Source organism: Saimiri boliviensis, chromosome 4, assembly GCF_048565385.1.
Source record: "Saimiri boliviensis isolate mSaiBol1 chromosome 4, mSaiBol1.pri, whole genome shotgun sequence".
Lineage (NCBI taxonomy): Eukaryota > Metazoa > Chordata > Mammalia > Primates > Cebidae > Saimiri > Saimiri boliviensis.
The window spans coordinates 132,190,603-132,207,311 of record NC_133452.1 but is presented as its reverse complement, the minus strand read 5'-3'; the positions used below and the strand labels follow the sequence as shown (position 1 = coordinate 132,207,311).

Below are 16,709 nucleotides of genomic sequence, written 5' to 3'. Positions count from 1 at the left end.
AATTTGTTCATTCAATTCTTAGAAAACCCATATTATTCATAATCTTAAAAAATTCCATGTCCAGATACTAGGCAGGGTAATATGTGTGTTTTAATTTGCTAGGGTAGCCATAACAAAGTACCACACACTGGGTGACTGAAACAACAGAAATTGCCGGGCATGGCGGCTCATGCCTGTAATACTAGTACTTCAGGAGGCCACGGCCAGTGGATCATGAGATCAAGAGATCAAAACCATTCTGCCCAACATGATGAAATTCTGTCTTTACTAAAAATGCAAAACTTAGCTGAGCATGGTGGCACAGAAGGCAGGAGAAAGAAAAATACCTGACACTTGGCCTTTTCGTGGCCCCTAAAAGGCTGAAATATAAAAATAGAAATTGATAGACAAGTTGAACAATATCAGAAATATTGCAGAAGCATAATTTTATACCTTAAAACATCTATGCCATGCCCAGTGGCTCAGGACTGTAATCCCAACACTTTGGAAAGTCGAGGCAGGTAAACCACTTGAGATCAGGAGCTCAACACCAGCCTGTCCAACATGGTGAAATCTTATCTCTACTAAAAAAGTACAAAATTAGGTGGGTATGATGGCTCCTTCCTGTAATCATAGCCTCCTGGGTAGCTGGGACTACAGGCGTGAGCCACTGCAGCCGGCCTATCATAGGATCTTACAAGGAGACCAATTGCATTTAGATAGTGCTTTTAATTTGGTCTTTATCTTTTAACTGGACCATTGGATTCAGGGTAGAGCCCACTCTGAATTTTGGGTTCCCAAAAAGAGAACAATGCCTTGGGGACCTGGCCATGCAATATTTTCTGTGTGTTTTGCTACAAAAACATTCCCTCAAGGCTGAGGGGAACCCAGTGCCAATTAGCCCACTCTGTGATCAGCCCACTTCCCAGCCATTATATTAAGTTTTCTCACAATACAAAGTAATTTCTGATGCCATCCAAAGCCAAAATCAGGTCACACAATGCAAAGAAACAGAGTTTTAGATCTGAGAAAACTTTGTCCTCTCTTGGATTCCCTCTTGGGATTCCTGGAGGGAAAAACAGCAGTTTTTCACAAAAATGAGTCTGTGGTGCCTTTTGTGTTTTTCTTAAGGGATCCCAGGCTATTCGAGTTTTATTTTATTTTTCATTTTTTCCTTATATGGCACCAAGGTTGGCAAGAGGAAGGAGGAGCTGATAGAAATAAATAGGGAAGGCCAGGCACAGTGCCTCATGCCTATAATTCCAGGACTTTGGGATGCCAAGGCAGGCAGATCATGAGGTCAGGAGTTCGAGACCAGTATGGCCAATACAGTAAAACCCATCTCTACTAAAAATACAAAAATTAGGTGGGTGCTGTGGCACACACCTGTAATCCCAGCTACTCAGGAGGCTGAGGTGGGAGTATCACTTGAACCTTGGAGGCAGAGGTTGCAGTGAGCTGAAACCACGCCATTACACTCCAGCTTCCAGCCCAAGATACAAAATGAGATTCCATCTCAAAAAATAAAAATAAAAAAGAAATAAATAGAGAGATAGGGGAACAGAGGGAGTGCATGTGACTAGCAGGGAGTTTAAGAAGAGAGGCATTCAGCTGACTGAGAGATGTCTGCACAGAGAGAATAGAGACCTTAAAACAACATATATACACTAAAGTCTAAAATATCGGTTGTAATTAAGTAAAATTTTGACTACAGAGCTCTAAAAAAGTCCTTTCAAATCTCTTATTACCAGATGTTAGCCAGGAGGAGCACTTGATATTCCTGGCTTTTCACCTTCTTTACCAAAAGGTATCCTCCCAAGTGCCTTAACCAAAGTTATGACTCTTAGGCCACAAGGTGGGTGGCCTTTGTTGTTCCCTAATGAGGTAGCAATCATGAGTCATAGCAGAAGTGTTGAATCTTTTTTTTTTTTTTTTGAGACAGAGTCTTGCTCTGTTGCCCAGGCATGATCTCTGCTTACGACAACCTCCACCTCCGGGGTTCAAGCAATTCTCACTTCAGCCTCCAAGTAGCTGCGACTACAGGTGCTCACCATCAGGCCCAGCTAGTTTTTGTTATTTTTAGTATACTCAGGGTTTCACCATGTTGGCCAGGATGGTCTCAATCTCTTGACCTCATGATCCACCCACCTTGGCCTCCCAAAGCTGGGATTTTTTGAGCCACCGTGCTCAGCCGATAAGTGTATAATTTTAACTACCAGAGTGTTTGAAGTCAGATTTTTTTGCTTTTAATTTAGTCAAGGGAATTTGTTAAGGCTAGTCATGACACTACTATGTGTCCTTTTAAAACTTGATGTTTTCATTAATTGTTTAGAATAAGAGATCTCTGAAATTTTTAAATTAAAAGCACACAGAGAGAGGCTGAGAAGGTGGTCTTGTTATATAAATGAAACCTCTCAAGTAGTCAAATTTTTTATTTTTTTTAAACCAGCTGGGGGTTTTAGAGGTGCAACTTGACTTTCTGCAGCTGTGGAGTTTCCAGCATAGCTCCTGGGTCAGGGAAAACTACCTGTCCCCCGGAGGCCTATACTTAAGACAGGGAGCTCCCTGGGCTTCTTGGTACAGGTGGACTGAAACTAATGGGCTAGAAAAAGAGAAAGGGAGGTTGAATTTCTCACTTACAGCCAGACCCTGCAGCACAGCTTCCTAGGGTCTCAGTCCCCCTGCCCTGGATGGCGCTCCCTCCCTGCTCCCCTCACCAGGCCCCTGGCCCCACCACACAGCTGAGCTGGCCCAAGCCAAAGAGTTGCTGGAGCAGCAGCTGGAGCGGATCAGGCCCTGCTGGAGGAGTTGGGGGCCCAGGACCTAGTGGTCAAGATCCAGAACCTGAAGGAACAAACAAGGAGGCATCAAGAGAGCCTGTGAGGAGACACCCAAGCTTCCCACCAGTGTCCGCGGCACCCCTCAGCCCTGGAAATACTGTGCACCATTCCCCAGGAGCCCTAGGATTAGAAATAACCCAGCTGCTCCCAGGCCACTGGGAAAATGGAAGAGACCACAGAAGGCCAGAAGTTGGCAGTGTGGTGGTTAATACTGTGTCAACTTGGTTGGATTGAAGGATGCAAAGTACTGATCCTGGGTGTGTCTGGGAGGGGGTTGCCAAAGGAGATTAACATTTGAGTCAGTGGGCTGGGAAAGGCAGACCCACCCTCAATCTGAGTGGGCAGCATCTCATCAGCTGCCAGCGTGGCCATAATATAAAGCAGGCAGAAAAACGTGAAAAGCTTAGACTGGCTTAGCCTCCCAGCCTACATCTTTCTCCCATGCTGGATGCTTCCTGCCCTTGAACATCAAACTCCAAGTTCTTCAGCTTTGGGACTCAGACTGGCTTCCTTGCTCCTCAACTTGCAGACAACCTATTGTGGGACCTTGTGATTGTGTGAGTTAATACTACTTAATAAATCCCCATATATATATATGGGGATGTATATATATAAATATAAATATATATATATGGGGATTTATATATATATGTATATATATGGGGATATATATATATATATATGGGGATTTATATATATCCTATTAGTTCTGTCTCTCTAGACAACTCTGGCTAATACAGGCAGGTAGTGGGGGAGCCAGGGCTCTGCAGTCTCAGTCCCATCCTCCCTTGACCTCACAGCAGTGCACCTGAGCCTTACAGGAATTTACCCTGGATCATGTCCTAAAATAACCTCTCCCCAAACACAGTAAGAAGATGTAGCACTTACAGATACCACAGACACACATGTCTTCCATTTCTAGTTAAGATGTTAAAAATTCTGACAATCAAGAGTCGGGGTTCAGGGGTGGTGCTGATGCAGAGGAGGGAAGCCATGGAGGGGGGGCTGTCAGGGGTGGGAGCAGTGGTGTCTCCTTCACCCCCACACTCATGTCCTCTCCTGAAGGACAGACGGTCACATTCCAGAATTGATGAGTCCTCTACTGCGTCTGTTCAACTGAAAAGAAAATATGCCATGGTCAGAATAAGGCATGAAAAAGGGAAAGTGAGGCAGGAACACACAACACACGTGCAGATGCTGGTGTACTGTGTGAGTTCAGAGGACAGACTCGGGGCTGAGGGCAGGGATGTAATATGATGAGAAAAGACAGAGACCCCACACGGAGGCCAGGAAAACAGCCCAACACAGTATCAAAGGCCAGGGGCATGAACCAGTCAAGTGTCCATTATGTATCAGGTGCCCACGACCTACATGATGGGCTTGAGAACAAATATACTAAAAAACAGGGAGAATCTAAAAGTTTTATGAGCTCAGCACTCACTGTGGAGAAGACGTTTGTCTCATCAGACAGCTCCTAACACTCACCTGAAAGCGATGCTGCCCATCACTGGGGATCCTGGCATCATTCTCAAGTGACGTGATCGTGATGGCCAAGCCCTGTGCCAAACCAGCCTTCTCTGGCCACCTGAAAGGAGACAGGGAGTAGAAGCAGAAGACCCAAAAGGGGGAAGACACCCAGAGGAAGGAATGAGGATATAAGGTAAAAAGATGCAAAAAATAAGGAATGGGAGAGTGGGTGACCTTCTGGGTGTGGGGCTAACCTGATGCAGGTAGGTGTCAGAATCCTCACGCATGCCATAGATAAAGGAAATGTTGATCCACCTGATGTCTGTGATGTGACCAAATAGGTTGGTAACCATGGAATTGCTCATTGAAAATCGTTTGTGGTCATTCTTGGACAAGTACAGAACAGCAAACAATTGTGGTCACCTGAGGTGTTTCCTAGGCTTCCCGTTCAGTTTTCCTTAGGCCTCAGCTGCTGCCATCACTGCTGGCTGCCCTCCCCATTCCCCTAAATTCCAGTTGGGTGTGAGGAGGTCAGGGTGGGAAGAAATAGTGGATGGTGGATTGAGGTGCCATTTCCCACCATTGGTGGTGGCGAGGGGACAGATTCATAAGCTGGCATTGAAGAGGCTCCTGCCCTTTGCACAGCGTGTTTGGTCACCCCAGTGCTCAGGCTGAACCCTGAGAAGCAAGAGGAACTTGACTGTCTACAGAAAGTGAGAGTACTGAGAAGGAGTGTAAGTGCCTGCAGGGTGATGACTAAGGTCACCTGAGAGGTGAGACAGGTGTCTGGTCCCAGACTTGGGGAACTTCTCCAGCAATTATGCAGCCTGTCGTCTGTGCCCGGCATTTCCCTTGCATGCCTGACTTTGGCTTCGAGGAACAGGGTCTGAGGAGTGCGGGGTGAGGAGGTGAGGTATGGGTGAAGCTCGAGTTGCCAGTTGGCAGGGATATTCCCACCAACCTGGTCCTTGTTGTCTGACCCATTTTCTGTGCCAAGAGTCCTGGAACTTGGGGGCTGGGGGGGTGGGGCAGAGGCCTGACAGAGCCGGTGTCAGCAGGTCTCTTCCAATCTGACGTCACCACTTCAGAGCACCTGGAGGAAAGCTGCTCCTCTGTGGAGTGCTCAGGTGTCCATGCAGCTTCTTCTGTTGTCAGCCTTGCCTGTGTGCCTGCGTGTGTGCTGTGTGTGATGCTGAAAAGCATCACCAGGCACTTGCTTGGGCATCCTCGTTCCCTCCTGAGACACACCCAGCCCACTGCCCACAGAGTCCAGCCACGCCAGGGAAATTAAAACCATGGCTGTAAGAAGCCTCCCAGACTCCAGCATGTCAGGTTCCCAGTCTGGGTGGAGAGGTGCCCCCTCCAACCTCTCTGCCTTTATGGAGAAGGTGACTCACCATTTTCATTACTTTGGCAGCATCTGTGATTCCATGAACTGCAGCTCTAGCTCTGTGGAAATTCCCTGTGCCTATGTAAGCCAGACTTCACTCTTATGGCTTGCACTCAAATAACTCAAGCGATTCACTTACAATTTGTACAGTCCCTGTGGGGAAAGGGAGGGAGAGTTAGATACCATCACATTTTTCTACCTGCTAAGCAACTTTAAGTGAGATGTTGCTTTTTAAAGGCATGCTTCCTCCTGTTCACCTCCTGCCTCCTGCCTTGACAGGTGCATACCTGCCTGCCCTGGAGACAACTTCAGGCCTGAGTTGGGCACCTGAGCCCTGCACCGTGCCCAGGGAGAGGAGGGGAGGATGCGTAGGAACAGGGCAGCAGGAAAGAGTGAAGTGGCACTGATTTCTTTGTTTGTTCCTGAAAAATGAAAGACATTGTGGCTTTTTTTTTTATTTCAGAGTCCAGTGGACAAATTGCCAATATTGACAGGATTGTGAGAGGCCAGAGTGGCATTCAGCCTTGGGACAGTAATGCAGTCTGTGCAAACCCCTGCTGCTTGATCCCCACATCGACAAAGAAGATAATGGGCTGGCATACCCGAATTCTATGTGTATGTCACAGCATATCGTGATCCAGAGCCTCACCACTGCCTATACAGACATGGGCAAACAGAGAAGAGTCTGGAAAATCATGCTGAACAAACAAAAGTTATACTATGGGATAAGCCCTCTATGCCATGGCACCCTCTTCTGCAGCCTCTTCTGGATTGGCTAATGGAGGTGCATGAGGTCTACAGACTTCACAGAGAGATAATTTACTTCACACAGGATTGCTTTAATCAATACATGACAGCACAGAATGTTGTAAAATTGCTTTTGCAGATTATTGGGATTTTATCTTTATTTATTGCAGCCAAACTTGAGGAAATCTGTTTTTCACAGTTGCACCAGTGTGCAACTTTGGGACTTGTTCAGGAGATAACATTCTTACTGTGGAATGAGTGAGTATGAAGGCCCCTGAGTGCTGTTTAAGTCCCCTGGCCACTGTGTCCTGGCTGAATGTATACATGTTGGTGGTGTCTCTAAATGACTTACAAAGTGCTGTTGCCACAGCCTCCCCAGCAAATGTTTACAGATTGCGGAGCTTTTAGATCTCTGTGTGCTGGATGTTGACTGCTTAGAATTTTCTTAGGATGTACTCACTGCTTCTGCCTTGTATTTCTCTTCACTTGAATTGACGCAGAAAGTTTAAGAGCATCAGTGGTGTGACAGAGAGAACTGTGTCAAGTGGATGGTTCCCTTTGCCATGGTTATAAGGAGACCAGGAGCTCAGAACTGAAGCACTTCACAGGGGTTGCTGCTGAAGGTGCACACAGCATACAGACCCACAGACACAGCTTGGATTTGCTGGACAAAGCCAAAGAGAGCCACATGGTCTGAACAAAACAGGATTTCTCCTCTCCCCACTGAGGTCCTCACCCCTCACCACAGAGCAGGAAAACGCACAGCAGAGGACAGGGAACACTGTGGCCACACCAGCCACAGTGTCTCCACCAACGACACTGTGTGGAAGGGGCTGCTCAGTTCTCTTCTGTCTACTGCAGCAGAGGCGTGCGTTAGCTTTTCCAGACATGTAAATGGAAGACTGCATCTCTTCTGCAGTAGAAGTGTTCCTGTGGATGGCACTGGGCAGGCAAAAGTGGTTTTTATTGAATGCTTAGAGTGTTTTTTAGAAATGGAGTTTTATTCTTGTTGCCCAGGCTGGAGTGCAATATTGAGATCTTGGCTCACTGCAACCTCCGCCTCCCGGGTTCAAGTGATTCTCCTGCCTCAGCCTCCCAAGTAGCGGGGACTACCGGCATGCACCACCGCGCCCAGCTAATTTTTGTATTTTTAGTAGAGACAGGGTTTCAGTATGTTGGCCAGGTTGGTCTCAATCTCCTGACCTCGTGATCTGCCCATCTTGGCCTCTGAAAGTGCTGGGATTACAGGCATGAACCACCGCACCCAGCCTCTGTATACTTTCTTTCGAAGGCCTGGCTAAAAGTCATAAAGAATCTGTAATCAGTGTTATGTAATATTCTTTTCACCCTTACCCAAATCTTATCACAAAAATTAAATGAATTTCTCTTTGGAGAACTTGTTAATATAGTGGCCTAAAACTGTGGTTTTAAGAAGAAAATGCACAGTAAATTTCTATGTAGCTGAAGGGCATGGCATCAGTATACAGTCTGTTCCCTGGCCATTGATGATACCACTAAGTGCCTTACTAATGGTCATTGTCCACCTGAAGGGCTAATGTGTACAGCTCCCATCATTGTTATTAGTATTATTTTGAGATGCAGTCTTGCTCTGTCACCCAGGGTAGAGTGCAATGGTACAATCTCAGCTAACTGCAATCTCTGCCTCCCAAGGTCAAGCAATTCTCCTGCCTCAGTCTCCCGAGTAGCTGGGATTACAAGCATTGCATCATATTTTGTTGGATATTATTGATGTGGTGGCCTTATTGAGTCTTGTGTTTCCCTTCTAACAATGCTTCAGCATGTGTGATTTCATACAAGGGAGCTTGAATGAATAAATAAATAACATTTATTTTTAAAAAAAAGAAGTCATGCTTTCGCGTTAGGGCAAACTCCCTGAAGAATGTGAACACTGTAAGCAGGTGGGTGCATTGCTCTCTGCTGCTCTCTCCCCATAGAACCTTTGTTCACCCTCCACCACCCTGTCCCCTGCACTAGGAGGCTGACCATGACAGGTATAGCCTCTGCCCCTTCACCATCTGGCTTCTGCTTGGGTTTGGATGATAACAGGCACCTGCAGGAGATGGGAGTGTGGGAGGAGAAGTAACTCAGGGTTTCATTTCCCTCACATCGTCTGGGCAGCTCTGTGGTTCTGTAATCACTTCAGGCCTCTACATACAGCCACAGGCATGCGGGGCTGCCCCTAGTGAAAGCTACAGATTTCCCTGAGTTCTGGAAACTGCTCGTTTCCTTGCTCTTTTATCATCCCAGGGAGCTTCAGTGCCCCTTGTCACTTTCTTAGCCTTGCTAGCATCTGTGTAAAAGGTACAATCTCAGGCCGGGAGCAGTAGCTCCTGCCTGTAATCCCATCACTTTGGGAAGCTGAGGTGGGTGGATCACCTGAGGTCAGGAGTTCAAGACCAGCCTGACCAACATGGAGAAACCCCATCTCTACTAAATATACAAAATTAGCCAGGTATGGTGGCACATGCCTGTAATTCCAGCTACTGAGGAGGCTGAGGCAGGAGAATCACTTGAACCCAGGAGGCAGAATCACTTGAACCCAGGAGGCAGAGGTTGCAGTGAGCTGAGATTGCACCATTGCACTCCAGCCTGGGCAGCAAGAATGGAACTCTGTCTCAAAAAAAAAAAAAAAAAAAAAAGGAAGAAAAATGTGTCATTTCTTTCTGCCAGGTCCCTGACTGACTACACGATGCTCCCACAAAAGAAGTGACAAGAATGTATTTAAGACATTGCATTAACACATTTATTCATAATGTTAATTTAAAAAATTGACTTAGTACAATAAAAAGGGAAAATAAGATATTCTGGAAACAGAGCAGGAAGGAAGGCAAAGGTGGAAACAATCAATTTGGGGAGAAGCCCCAAGTGCAGAGGCTGCCCCGAGTCTTTAGAAGACAAGAAACAGAACACACGACCCAAGAGTGAGAGACAGAGCACGGCCAGAGCAGGATGATGACTACTGTCCTGCAGGATACTATTCCTGTACATCTCTGATGAGAGGGACGAGGTCAATGTGTGAAAATACAGACACACACAAAGTGCAGCTGAGGGCAGGATGAAGAGCTGCCATTCCCAGCCCTTGCCTCCTTGGACTTGGAGAAAGGCTCAGCCTGGAGATGTGTGAGGCCTCCAACCTGGAGCAGCACCCACCCCTAAAGACCAGGCACAAATCACAGCACAAGGAGGGATCCAGACAAACAGACAAGGAGGTATCTAGACAAAATGACCATAGCAGGAGCTTTACAGAGAACAGAGTGAGGCCACACAACACTCAGCACCTGCCCCTCCTCCCACCCTTCTCTCCCCACCTGCCCCTGCCTCAGCACAGAAAACCCTTAGAATCCAAAAAACGGATCCTATCCTCCATTTTTTTGTTTTTGAGATAGAATTTTGCTCTTTTTACCCAGGCTGGAGTGCAATGGTGCAATCTCAGCTCACTGCAACCTCTGCCTCCAGGGTTCAAGTGATTCTCTCACCTCAGTCTTCTGAGTAGATGGAACCACAGGTGCCCACCATCACAACCAGCTAATTTTTGTAGTTTTTAGGAATTTTTTTGCCATGTTAGCCAGGGTGGACTCAAACTCCTGACCTCAGGTGATTCACCCACCTCAGTCTCCCAAAGTGTTGGGATTACAGGCATAAGCCACCATATCCAGCCTCCATGTTCTCTTAATAGTTTGTAACATCTTGGCACAGCTTCAAAGAAGGGATGTGAGAACAATAGCTCAGAGAAAGACATCTAGAGTGAGTGAGTCACAGGAGAGATCTGGGAGGAGACACTGTAACTCTTTCATTCCGGGAAAGGAAAGTTGATCCAGGGAAGGGGTAACTTATCTCAATGTTTAGAATCCTCATGGAAGATCAGGGGAGTACAGAGCCCAGAAATGGCCATGAGACCTGAAGCTCCCTTGTGTAAAGGACCCTTCCCTGCGCCTGGGGCTCAGAGGGAACAGCACAGCTGACCTCAGGGTCTCCAGCATCCAGCCTCTACTGTCAGCCTGCACTTTCTCAGCCTTCCTGGCTGCCAAGCTTCTGGTTCCCAGCAGCCTCCTCTCTCACCCTTCACCTTCTCTGATTGGGACCACTGGCCACTTGACAGGCAGTGCCGACAGGCAGCGCCCTCTTTGTCAGTCTGCCTGGGTCCCTCTAAGGGCTTGTGGCTTGACTGGCTTCACCATCCTCAGCTCTAGCAGGAGCAGGGAGAAGTGACTCGGCAAGTCTCCCACTCACAGTGGGATTCCAACAGGTGAGACGGGGCAAAGCCATCTCTCCAGCCTCTTCCATACCTGAGAACTTCTTGTGCATCACAGCTCCAAAGACCAGAGTGGAAAGCAGCAGTAAGCCAGCAATTGTTCCCACGATGGTTAGGATGAGCTTGGAAGGTGTTTCTGAGAAGGGAGTGAAAGGGGCCTGGACTTCCAGGTCAAAATCCTGACCCTGCCACAGGGCCCAGAGCAGCTTTCACTGTGCCAGTTCTGTGAAGGGGTTTCCACCCCACTCTCTCTTCACCTATCTCAGTATAAGGGGCCTGAGCAGCCCCTCATGCTCCACACAGCACAGGGATCCCTGCTTCTCCCCAGAAAGCACTGCCACAGCCACCCACTTCTAGAAGGTCCCACCCCCAGGCCTGGGGACCCCATGCTATGCATTTTGGGGTCTGGTCCTCCCCTTGCCACAGTCACATCAGCATAATCTCTGCTGGGTAGAAGCCCCAAGCCCAGCATCTCAAGGTGACTTTTCCATTAGGACCTGAGTGTGGAGTCACAAGTGCTGATGGCTGCTCTGAGGAAAGTCAGAGGCTGAGCCATATTGAGCCATAGACAGGAGGATTTGCAAGGATAAAGTGTAATGGGAATCTCAGCTGTTAGCCTACTTGTGAGAGGTACAGCAACAATTTTCTTTCTTTTTCTTTTCTTTGTGTGTGTGTGGGTGTGAGAGAGTTGGAGTTGCACTCTTGTTGCCCAAGCTGGAGTGTAATGGCACAATCTCAGCTTGCTGCAACCTCCACCTTCCAGGTTCAAGTGATTCTCCTGCCTCAGCTTCCTGAGTAGCTGGGATTACAGGTGCACACCACCACACCCCACTAATTTTTTGTATTTGTAGTAGAAGCAGGGTTTCAGCATGTCAGCCAGGCTGGTCTCAAACTCCTGACCTCAGGTAATCTGGCCGCCGCGGTCTCCCAAAGTGCCACTCTTTTGCTTCTAATGGGGATACTACTTTTTAGTTTTAACATTTTTGTTTCTTTTCTAATTTGCACTCACATTTTACATTCTTCAGATACTATCTGTTACAGTCTGATATTAGAACCCAGAAGTTGTTGGTTGGACTGCTTTCCTTCACTGTGTCTCTGCTGCTTCCGTTTCCTGGTGTTTCTTCTTCTGCTTGGGTTAAAGAGCCCTCGGTGAAGACGGACCCAAGTGCATCACTGTTGACGAGGGTAACTGCTGTTCTTTCCCATTTACCTCCCTGCCCTCCTTCTCTCTGTCCTCCCTCCCCACTTGCCCTCAAGAGAGCCTCAGGAGCCTGGACAGAATCCTCAATCACAAGAAGAAAGAAGATAGAAGAAAGAAAAGAAGAAAGGAAGAAAGAAGGAGGAGGAGAGGAAGGGGAGAAGAGGAGGAAGAGCAAGAGGAGGAGGAGGAGGAGGAGGAGGAGGAGGATGGTGCTGGGTTTGGCCCCTCTTCCTTCCCATAGGGACCCCTCCAGGGAACACAATTCCAGCTCCAGGAGGTCCTAAGGTGCGTAAGGCCCTGCGGACCCCAGTACCTGCCCGCAGCAGCGTCTCCTTGCGAAGCTCTAGGCTTCTGAGCAGCCACCTAGTGCAGTGACCCATTAGGGGTTCCCTAGTGGCCTCTGCAATCCAGAACCTCTCCCAGGTGAGATTCATTCTCTGAGCTGTGGTTTGTGCCGCCGTCCAGGTCTGCAGGTCCTGGTTCGGGACCTGAAATCTCCCCTGTGGTAGGCGGACTGAAAGTGTCCCTCGAGGAATCTTCATCCAGCGCCACTACGCAGCTGCAGGTGCAGGCCCTGGACCCGTCCAGGTGTCCGCTCCAGGGAGGGCCCAGGACTGGAGGGAAGTCGCCCCGCCCCTCCCGTCTCAGCCCGCCCACCCCAGCTCCTCCCTCCCTCTGTGATTGGTCCCAGCAGAAGTCAGTCATCATCTAGATTGAAGGAGAAACCTGGAGCAAAATGTTACTAGTACTTCCCTACCAGTAAGGGGTCAGCTGAGGCCCCGCCCCTTTCACGCCTAGGAGACCTTGTTGTGGCCGGTCAGTGTGGTCGGGGGCACACCTGTGCCTGAAGCCTGACGTCACTCACCAGCTGGCCCTGGTGATGGTGCCTCTAACGCAACACGGCAAAGCTCTGGACAAAGGGAGCAGCAAGACCCAAGGCACCCGGGCCCCCTGGCTGGCTCATAGTGCTTATGACAGATGGGGCTGGCTAGTTGGGGAACATGTAGTACCCCTAGCCTGGGTGGTGCGCTGCATAGAACACATTAGGGCAACACCACTGGGAAATAGGGACCCACCACGACCTGTGCAAACATAACACGCAACACCACACCAAAGGTGCAGTGAAAGAAGTGGCCTCGCCAAGGTCGGGCCCTGATGGACTTTGTACCCTCTGAGAGTTTTTGGGTCTGTGGGTACACAGGGTGGCCTTACCTGTCAGTGAACTGGATTGGATGTTGTTCCTGGGGGTGGCCTTATAGACCTGCCACTGTCCTCCCCACATTACCCAGACGCCTGCATAACTGAGAGGCACTACCCTCCCAGATTTTGCAAGTGCAGCGAGCCTCCCGGCAGTTCTATCCCATAGCATTAACCGTCCCTGGAGCAGGTGTTATGACTATAGAATAGAGGAACAAGTGATGGCTCTTGCAGAGCATACCGCTGGAATTCTGAATTATACCCAGGCAGCCCTCCTCCTGTTAACAGATGAGGTGAATCAGATTAGAAAAGTAGTGTTACAAGACTGGATGGCCTTAGACATAGTTCCTGCTCCCAAGGAGGCACCTGTGCTTTGTAGGAACATAGTGCTGTACATTTATCCCTGACAATCAGCAAAACATACCAGCAGCCCTGCAAGGGGTCGCATGGGGAATAAAGGTGATCAAGAGCCTTACTGATGACCCCCTGCAGAGGTGGCGGGCATCCCTAGGTTCTTGCCTACGCTGGATCCTGATAGTCATAAGTGGCGTAGCTAGAATCCTGGTAGTGAGCTGTTGCTCTCTGTATTGTTGTTGGGGGTTATAGGCTTAGGAGTCCACCCTATGGGCACGTGTCCCTACCCGGAAGACACCCTTGGCCTAGGGAGTGGAGTGTAAGAAGGATGGTGGTGCTTCAGTTAGGAGTGGGCCCAGGCAGCCTTTCACTGCAGCATGACACAGCGGGTTCAGGCGCATAAACCAATGCATTGTGTAACCATGCCACATAAGGCGGGAAATGTGACTACTCACATGAGCTCGTGCTTGGCTTGGAAATATTGTCTGTAAAAAGTATAACTGCCCTGCTAACACTGTGAATCATGCTTGCTCGCTAGCTTGCATGCCGAGAGAAGTAAAGCTATGTCCCACCTGCCTATAATTTCTTGAGTGCTCTTTCAGCTAGCTACCTGCCATCTGTCCACTGACTCCCCTGGGACCCCAGCTTGGGCTTGACCCTTGCATATACGTACCACAACCAGCATTTAAATAAATCCAACAAAGAAAGATATACTATGAACACTAGCAAAATACTTCAAGATCTTTGGAATAAATTTACTAAAAAGTACACAAATGTAAACAGCAATGCTTTAAGGATATTTGATAAAGAAATATTCCATATTCATGAATTATAAGTCTCAATGTGACAAAATTTGTCAATGTTTTCCAAATCTGTTTACTGAACATAGTTTTTATTAAAAATATATACTTTTTTTTCCTGAAACACAGTTTCACTCTTGTTGCCCAAGCTGGAGTACAATGGTGCAATCTCAGCTCACTGCAACCTCCACCTCCCAGGTTTAAGTGATTCTCCTGCCTCAGCCTTCCAAGTAGCTGGGATTACAGGCATGTGCCACCATGCTCGGCTAAATTTTTTGTATTTTTAGTAGAGACAGGGTTTCTCCATGTTGGTCAAACTAGTCTCAAACTCGCGAATTCAGGTGATGGGCCCGCTTCAGCCTCCAGAAGTGCTGGGATTACAGGCATGAGCCACCGCGCCCAGCCTAAAAGTATAATTTTTAAAAGAACTTGGAAAGGTGCTTCTCAAACTTGAAAAGTTGCCAGTGACAGAGAAAACGTTAATGAAGCCAAAGTGCAAAATGTATGGATTAACTTCATTTTATAGAGAGACATATTCTAAAGTCATCTTGGGATGATGAGAATGTTCTAAAATTAGATATGGTGATTTAAAAATCTGAATATGTGAAGAAAACATTGAATTATATACTTTAAATGGTGAATGATATGTGATTTATATCTTAATAAAGTGTGATCAAAGAAACCTAATGAGATGTCATGACAAAGCCACTAGAATTTCTAAATTAAAATCACTGACTATTCCAAATATTGGTGAGAATATGGACCATCAAGAGTTGCTACACACTGCTTGCCATAGTGCAAATTGGTACAGTCACTTTATCTAGGACATCATCTCTTTGGGTGGGATATTATACACATACGCCAGTAATTCCATTCCTAGGCATAAAATCGTGGGAGATCTGTGCTCCAACATTGTTCACCAGTGTTCGTGTGCACCAACATACATGTGCAAGAAGGCTTATAACAGCATTGTGTGTACTTTTACTGAAAATAAAATGACCACAAACAGAAAAGAATTAATGTGTGGTTTATTTATTCAATGTGATTCTACAAATAATAAAACAAGAACCCTTTAGAGACACCTATAACAACTTAGTAAACATGTTTGAGCTAAAATAAGGTCTCATAAAAATACACATAGCACGATTCCATTTATATAAAAAATTCAAAGTTTATGTGAAGTTTAAGATAACCTACATTGTTTTAGAGATATATGCATGATGGTTACATTTTAAAGGCATGAACAGGATTACTACGAAATCGGGATGAGGGGGAACTCTAAGGATAGCAAAGGGATTGTTATTGCTGTGGGAATTGGTATGGAAACTTCTGTTTTGTTTTTGTTTTTGTTTTCCTGACTTTTGTTTCTTTTTCTGATAGATTTCCCCTTTAAAACCAGGAGTTGGAGACTAGCCTGACCAACATGGCAAAGCCTAGTCTCTACTAAAAATACAAAAATTAGCTGGGTTTGGTGGCACAAGCCTGTAATCTCAGCCACTCAGGAGGCTGAGGCAGGAGAAACATTTGAACCCAGGAGGCAGAGGTTGCAGTGAGCCGAGATCACCCCACTGCCCTCCAGCCTGGACAGCAGAGCGAGACTCTGTCTCAAAAAAATAAATAAACCAATTAAAAAATTAAAAACAAGTTAAGCCTGTGTTACGTTGGTAAATTATTTGTTGCAACATAAGAGAAGAATGTTGTATAATGTACCAATGGTTAAATGCAAAAGATGATAAACACCTCACACATTTCATTCAATTAATCAGAAGCATTTCACTGTGGATTGTAAGTGGAAGATGAACAGAATTTTGGGGCATGTGCAGAGGACTTTGAATTTAGCATCACTTTTAAATATATTTTACTTATTTACAGAGACTTGAGCACTTCCTATGTCTCAGGCACTCTAAGTGCTTTTGATGCATTCAAACACATTTAATCCTTGTTTCAGTTTTAAGAACTTTGATAAGTTTCTACAGCTCTTTTATAGTTTTCATTCCTAGAACATTTCTTACATTCATCTTTTCTCTTATTAATATTCAGATACACCTAGCAGCTGGTATGTTTTGTAGGATCATTATTGGTCATTCATTCTACCACGATTCAGCTTAGCATCAAAGGTTTATAGAATTTCCTTTTAGTTTTTAATTTAGAAACAAGCTTGGCATTTACTTCTTGTTGATATTCCCTAAGTTTTATTGTACACAATAGCTTCTCTCCGATAAGATCTCAAGGCCAGGCACAGTGGCCTATAATCCCAGCAATTTGGGAGGCTGAAGCTGGTGTATTACCTGAGGTCAGGAGTTTGAGATCAGCCTGGCCAGCATGGTGAAACTCTGTCTCTACTAACAATACAAAAATAAGCTGGGCGTGGTGGCAGGTGCCTGTCATTCCAGCTATTTGGGAGGCTGAGGCAGGAGAATTGCTTGAACCCGGGAGGCAGAGGTTGCAGGGAGTTGAAATT

At 46.8% G+C, this 16,709-nt stretch overlaps 2 pseudogenes; one reads left to right on the top strand and one right to left on the bottom strand.

Annotated features, from left to right (window-relative positions):
• The first annotated feature begins 2,669 nt into the window (after positions 1 to 2,669).
• LOC120363292 (G1/S-specific cyclin-E1-like) lies at positions 2,670 to 12,993 on the top strand (annotated as a pseudogene).
• LOC101039572 (E3 ubiquitin-protein ligase RNF181 pseudogene) overlaps positions 3,737 to 16,709 on the bottom strand; it is a 30,996-nt pseudogene continuing 18,023 nt past the window's right edge.